This window comes from Rhamphochromis longiceps, linkage group LG3 (genome assembly GCF_057381845.1).
Source record: "Rhamphochromis longiceps isolate RC_006_pf linkage group LG3, R_longiceps_female_GT1.1, whole genome shotgun sequence".
NCBI classification, from domain to species: Eukaryota; Metazoa; Chordata; class Actinopteri; order Cichliformes; family Cichlidae; genus Rhamphochromis; species Rhamphochromis longiceps.
The window spans coordinates 54465302-54472842 of record NC_140559.1 but is presented as its reverse complement, the minus strand read 5'-3'; the positions used below and the strand labels follow the sequence as shown (position 1 = coordinate 54472842).

Sequence of the window (7541 nt, the reverse complement as noted above, 5' to 3'; positions counted from 1 at the left end):
GTCATTCTCCACCACCCTTGGGGGCATCTCCCATTTTGACCTCGGGACTTCCAGGTTATACTCGGCACAGATGTTCCTGTACACTATGCCGGCCACTTGGTTATGGCGTTCCATGTATGCCTTGCCTGCTAGCATCTTGCACCCTGCTGTTATGTGCTGGATTGTCTCTGGGGCATCTTTACACAGCCTGCACCTGGGGTCTTGCCTGGTGTGATAGACCCCAGCCTCTATGGATCTTGTGCTCAGAGCTTGTTCTTGTGCTGCCATGATTAGTGCCTCTGTGCTGTCTTTCAGTCCAGCTTTGTCCAGCCACTGGTAGGATTTCTGGATATCAGCCACCTCCTCTATCTGCCGGTGGTACATACCGTGCAGGGGCCTGTCCTTCCATGATGGTTCCTCGTCTCCCTCCTCTTTCTTGGGTTTCTGCTGCCTGAGGTATTCACTGAGCACTCGGTCAGTTGGGGCCATCTTCCCAATGTATTCTTGGATGTTCGTTGTCTCATCCTGGACTGTGGTGCTGACACTCACCAGTCCCCGGCCCCCTTCCTTCCGCTTAGCGTACAGCCTCAGGGTGCTGGACTTGGGGTGAAACCCTCCATGCATGGTAAGGAGCTTTCTTGTCTTTATGTCAGTGGCTTCTATCTCCTCCTTTGGCCAGCCTATTACCCCAGCAGGGTACCTGATCACGGGCAGGGCGTACGTGTTGATGGCCCGGATCTTGTTCTTACCATTCAGCTGACTCCTCAGGACTTGCCTGACCCTCTGCAGGTACTTGGTGGTTGCAGCCTTTCTAGCAGCCTCTTCATGGTTCCCATTCGCCTGCGGGATCCCCAAGTACTTGTAACTGTCCTCTATGTCTGCAATGTTTCCTTCTGGTAGTTCAATCCCCTCAGTTCTGACTACCTTCCCTCTCTTTGTTACCATCCGACTACACTTCTCCAGTCCGAACGACATTCCAATGTCATTGCTGTATAGCCTGGTAGTGTGGATCAGTGAATCGATGTCTCGTTCACTCTTGGCATACAGCTTGATGTCATCCATGTACAGGAGGTGGCTGACAACTGCTCCGTTCCGTAGTTGGTATCCGTAGCCAGTCTTGTTAATGATCTCACTGAGGGGGTTCAGGCCTATGCAGAACAGCAGTGGGGACAGAGCATCTCCTTGGTAGATCCCGCACTTGATGGTGACTTGTGCTATGGGCTTGGAGTTGGCCTCTAGTGTTGTACGCCACATCCCCATTGAGTTCCTGATGAAGGCTCTTAGGGTCCCATTGATCTTGTACAATTCTAGGCATTCCAGTATCCAGCTGTGGGGCATTGAGTCATAGGCCTTCTTGTAATCAATCCAGGCAGTGCACAGGTTGGTCAGTCTGGTCTTGCAGTCTCGGCTGACTGTTCTGTCTACCAGTAGCTGGTGTTTTGCGCCTCTGGTATTCTTGCCAATCCCTTTCTGTGTCCCGCTCATGTATTGACCCATGTGCCTGTTCATCTTAGCCGATATGATGCCTGACAGGAGCTTCCATGTAGTACTGAGGCAGGTTATTGGTCGGTAGTTGGAGGGGACCGGTCCCTTCTTGGGGTCCTTGGGGATCAGGACCGTCCGACCTTCGGTTAGCCATTCCGGGTGTCTCTCGTTAACTAGCAGCTGGTTCATTTGTGCTGCCAGACGCTCGTGGAGTGCAGTCAGCTTCTTTAGCCAGTAGGCGTGAACCATGTCGGGCCCTGGTGCTGTCCAACTCTTCATACTGGAGACCCTTTCTTGGATATCTGCCACTGTGATGGTTACTGGACCCTGTTCAGGGAGGTCGCTGTGGTCTGCCCTCAGATCCACTAGCCACTGAGCATTGCCGTTATGGGTTGCGTCCTTCTCCCATATGCCCTTCCAGTATTGCGCCGTCTCCAGCCTTGGTGGTGCTGTTCTCTTATTGTTCCCTTGCCACTGAGAGTACACCTTTGCTGGTTCTGTGGAGAACAGCTGGTTTATTCTCCTGCCTTCTATCTCTCTGGTGTACCTCCTCAAGCGGCTGGCCAAGGCTGTGAGTCTTTGCTTGGCAGTTTCCAAGGCCTCAGGTATGGACAGCTTGCTGTATTTCTTATGCACCTTCTTTGTCGCACCTTTCTGCAACTCCGTTAGTTGGCTAACCTCCCTCCGTGCTACTTTGATCTTGCCCTCTAGCCTCCTTCTCCATGGAGGGTACTGCCCCTTGTCGCTGTTCAACTTGTAGCCAAGCATCTCACTGATCACTGCTGCCGTATTGTAGATCAGCTTGTTAGTGTCGGTAATCGTGGTTGTAGGTATTGTCCGTAGTGCTGCATTAACATCATCTAGCAGACCTTCTGAGGGTACTTCACGTAATCTTGGTAACCGGCTACGGGGGATCCAGGTTTCAAGCTTGGCCATGATCCTATTTTTCAGGTCAATTCCTCTCGCACTCAACGGTCCTTCTCCTATCGCACTTGGGGCTACGTACCCAATCTCGGGTGGGGGTGATGAAATCGCCCCCCTGACCTGGCGTCCTGACTCCTCCTTGCCGTAGCATTTGTGTTGTACCTCGTCAATCTCTAGCTGTGAGAGCAGTCCCTTCTTTCGAATGTTGGAACACTGAGCTACTAGTTGTTTCGCCGTCACTGTGGATGTTGGGTATCGAAGAATCCATAGGTCCGTCATCCTATTCATGTAGCCCCTGCCGCCGGGGTTACTTGCGTAGTAGCATTCCAACAACGCCCTGTTTTCGTCTCTTGCCCACCGATGCCTTCTTGTTCCAGTAGCCCACTTTTCGTCAGGGTGCCCTGGTTCCTCAACACCTGACGCGGACCTTGTTGATCCGGGCGACGTCCGAGCCGGCATGCCTTCATATTTATCTGTCTCGCTCATGTCTGCGGTAGGCTCGCTTAGCATAGGGGGTCTAGCCTTAGGACCCTTACTGGATACAGATGCCCAAGGCAGGAATCGAACTTGCGATCCTGGGTTCCAAAGGCGTGTAGTCTTATATGTTCTTCCTCTACACCCCCCCAATTTTTGCACATGTCGAGGAGCGTGTCAGGCTACATTTCACTGTGTGCTATACTTGTATAACTATGCATGTGACGAATAAAGAACCTTGAACCTTGTGGTTGCTAAACACTTTCACTTTCCAAAATTACCACTTACAGTTGATTGTGGAATATCCAGGAGGGAAAAATGACATGAACTGCCTACATTTGAAGTCAGAGAGCTCTATAGAACAACCCATCCTTTCTCAAATGTTTGTGAAGACAGGCTGCATGGCTTGGAGCTTGATTTTTACACCTGTGCCTATGGGGGTAATACACAGTAATATGCCCTGACAGGCAGGTTGGAGTTTTACTGACCAATGGGGCTAAGCTAGCCAGAATAGTCATTGCACTCTCCCTGCAGTATTCCAAGAGGAAGCTGTAAGTCAAGTCGAGCTTTTCTGTGTGTCAATATGTGAACTGTTTGAACTAGATGGTTTCATATAAAAATATGTCAAGTTTAAATATTGAAAGGTGGGATCCCCCTTTCAAATCACAAGCCCATAAAAGTATTTTCAAGGCAAAATATAAAACAATAGCTTTACTCTGTCACTGTTGTCTGTTGTCTTTCTCACCAGGAGATAGTTAATCTGCCCGAAGCAGGCTGTCTGCGGCAGCCAATATTAATGTTATTGATCATTGTCAGCTCTTGTGTTTCTTCCAACCTCAGATCACACTGGGGTGTGCAGTTTCTTTGCTTTTTTCTTTCCAGTAAAAGCTTCTTTTTTCATTAGTCCCCTTCTCTGTTCTTCTCCCCAATAACCTGTCTACTTTATTGCACACAGTCCTTAGAAAGTGACAACTTGGGAAACTGAATCAAAGTTTCAATAAAGCCTGGACTGCTGCAGGCTTTGACAAGTAAGGTGGATGGAGTGGAGGAGTACAGAAAGAGACTGAAGAAGGACATATCGGTTCCAGAAAGATAAATAGTTCATGAAGCTGTTGACTCCACCATTTTATTACTTTTGGCTAAGAATTTTCCACCCGCCTGCAGCTCTTTTTGCCTACAAATTATTCATCGCACTTCCCACAGGCCTTAGCTGTCAATCCCAGAATTAGGGGTTTGTAGGGAAGATGGGAGCTGGAAGTTTGTCGCGAGATCAGGTGCATGCATACTCAGAAAGAGCTTGATAAAACTATAAAAGCTATTATAATACCATACAATCATTTCAGCTACACTTTCAGACAAACTCTGAATACACAATCAAAGAGAAACGCAAAATTAATAAATATATGGATAGGAGAATTCAGTTCAAATCAATTTTATTTATATAGCACCAAACCACAACAACAGTCACCTCAAGGCTCTTTATATTGTAAGGTAGACCCTACAATAATACCTAGAGAAAAACCCAACAATCATATGATCCCCTATAAACAAGCACTTTGGCGACAGTGGGAAGGAAAAACTCCCTTTTAACAGGAAGAACCAGGATCAGGGAGGGGCGGGGCCACCTGCTGCGACCGGTTGGGGTGAGAGAAGGAAGACAGGATAGAAGACATGCTGTGGAAGAGAGACAGAGATTAATAACAAGTATGATTCAATGCAGAGTGGTCTATTAGCACAATTAAAAATGAAAGGGTTAAAGAATACTGAAGCAAATTTGAACAAATGCAAGAATTTGTCACATCTTATGAACGATTTAGTCTTCATGTAAATTTACATGTACTATTAATTTTGGTGCATTTAATTGTATATTTTCCGAGTGATTTATTTGTTTATCTATTTTTATTTAGTCGTTTCAGGTGCTCAAGGACTTAACAGCATGACCGCTGTCACCAATAATTTGCTTCTGATGCGTTCCCCAGCAAATCTTTAAACAAGGATCACTCATAAAAAATGCATAAATATGGAACTCTGTGATAATGTTGGGAAGAAATGCATTTCTTACAGTTCATATTTCATGAGTCAAAATGTTCATTTGTACAAAAGTAGCTCGCAGCTCAGTTTTGAAAAGTTTGGACTGCTGTGACTGTTTTGACAGCGCGACTGTAATCTTTTCGCTGCATCTGTCATTGCATATTCAGTGTGTGCGTTTCCACTCACATGCTGTAAACCTCAGACAAATTGAAAGTGCAGAATGTTCACACTGGGTTGGTAAAGCCATCAACCTGGAAATGGAAACCTTGTCAGCGGTGAAGAATTGATGGTCATGGCTTCCCAGCCACCCACAGTGACTCTCTCTGCAGGATTAGAACAACATTATTCAGATTGCAGATGAACATTAGACTGGGATATCGCTCAAATCACGACATACCGTATGTGCTCTACCTCAATCCAGCCAGTGTTTGTGAACATGAACAGCTGTCATCCAAAGCCAGAAATAGCACACTTCCAGGACTTACCTGCTGCGTCGAGCAGACTCGCTGCCTCAGCGGTGCTTCATAACCAGTGAGTGGAAATCAGATTTTGTGAGCCGGCAGATGTTTGCTTTATGTTTTCTATTAAAGCTAAAGGCGATTTTTGAATAGAGACAATACCAGTGTTCAACCAAACTTTTTTCCAGTATGTAAAAGCGATTGCTGTTCTTTCCCTTTTTTTTTCCTTCCTCTGATGCACTACATATATGCAATATTGTAATATTGTATGCAGTATATACAATAGCTTCTGCTTCCACATCATCACCCAACCTGTCAGTAATACAAATGCAATCTAACATGTGTTCAATCTCAATATAGAATAATAAATAGGGATTGTGAGTAGGGCTGCTCAATTAATCGAATTTTAATCACGATTACGATCTGGGCTTTCAACGATCATTAAAAATGACTGAGCCGATTATTAGCCCCTCCCTCGTTTATCCGCGACACCTTAAAGGCCGGTCCGTGAAAATATTGTCGGGCATAAACCGGTCCGTGGTGCAAAAAAGGTTGGAGACCGCTGATTAAGAGGACCCGAGGGAAGCTCGGAAAGCTAAGCAGAAGTTATTTGGAGAGGAGAGTGACTGCCGTTGGTTGAAAAGAGAGGTAAAAAAAACTTCAGTGGTGTTGCACACTATTTTATATTATTTTTTTAAAGTCATTGTTAACCCTTTAAAGCCGTCAGAGCAGCACGCTCCGTTTTGTGTAACTATTTTTAAATCCCTGTAGAACCTGAACCGTGTAAGCTAGCGCAATAATTTGTTTTGCATATGAAACCAGAGGAGTTGTACTTACATCTCATGCCATCAGCTTGTCCTCGGTCACGGTTTCCTTCCACATAAAGCTTTGCAAAAATTGCATAAAAAGCGCTTGCAGGAACAAAAACATAATATTCCAGAAACACGCTTCGCTGATCCGATCAGCTGTTCGTAACACTTCCCACAGTGAAACAGGCGTCAGTGCGAACTATCACATGTCCGCCATTTCCTGGCCGAAACCGGAAGTGACGTCATTTTAGCGGAAATGTAGTTGTTTTTACTTGTAGGCCTTAAAGGCCTATACTGGTCATGTTTGACTTTTCTGAATAGTTTCTGGGATGCTTAGAACTCGAATTGCACTGCTGGAAATAGTTTATTTTGATGCACCTGCTGTTTTCTTTGAAAATTTGCATCATAGGATTGTTTTTTTTGTTTTTCCTGCAGTATATAAAAATTGGTGTATCTCCAAAATAAAACTATGAACACACTCAAAATAAGTTTCCTGTTGTTGTAAACTATTTTTTGCAACTTTTTTGTATTTAAAGTTTTGAGGGATAAACCTCTTTAAATTAAAGTAGAAATATATGTAAAAAAACAAACAAAAACGATTTTCAATTTTTTTTTGTAGTTTATTGCACTGTTTTGCAATTAATGTAGTTACTATGGACTTAATGCATACATATTATTAAAATATGGGCTATAACAGTTGTATAGCAACTTGAAATGCTCCCATAAATGGCACTACAACATGTAAAAAAATAATATAAGCTCTGGCGGACTTGGTTCTATAGTAGGTCTTAAAGGGTTAAATAAATATCGTCAAATAATCGCGATCTCAATTTCAGTGAAAATAATCGTGATTATCATTTTTGCCATAATCGAGCAGCCCTAATTGTGAGGGGGTATAGCTCAGTGGTAGAGCATTTGACTGCAGATCAAGAGGTCCCTGGTTCAAATCCAGGTGCCCCCTGTTTTAGGGCAGGGATAGCTCAGTAGTTAGAGTGGTCGCCCCAAGGTCGGGGTTTCGAATCCACTGAATAGGTACCCTTGAGCAAGGTCCCGTCCCTACACACTGCTCCCCGGGCGCCTGCTTAGTGGCTGCCCACTGCTTCACTGAGTGAATGGGTCAAATGCAGAGAAAAGCAAGTAATTTCCCCACAGGGATCAATAAAGTATATATCATTACTATTATTAGATTTATTGTAGCTTTGTCCTGATTTCAGTATACCAGGCAGGTCATTGGGTCAAGACAGTGTGCACAGTATATACTTCTGTTTTTTTTTCTTTCTTATTTTGTTTGTTTTTGGAGATGAAGGGAAAACAGGCAAAAAAGTGTAACCAATTCGTGAAAGATTGCACTAATCCCCTTATGCAGTGGTCGTAAATCCAG

General features: G+C 44.8%; 1 non-coding gene across 1 annotated transcript; it reads left to right on the top strand.

Annotated features, from left to right (window-relative positions):
- The first annotated feature begins 7049 nt into the window (after positions 1-7049).
- On the top strand, positions 7050-7121 carry trnac-gca (transfer RNA cysteine (anticodon GCA)). The gene has a single exon. It is a non-coding gene; the product is annotated as a tRNA-Cys (tRNA).
- Positions 7122-7541: the final 420 nt, after the last annotated feature.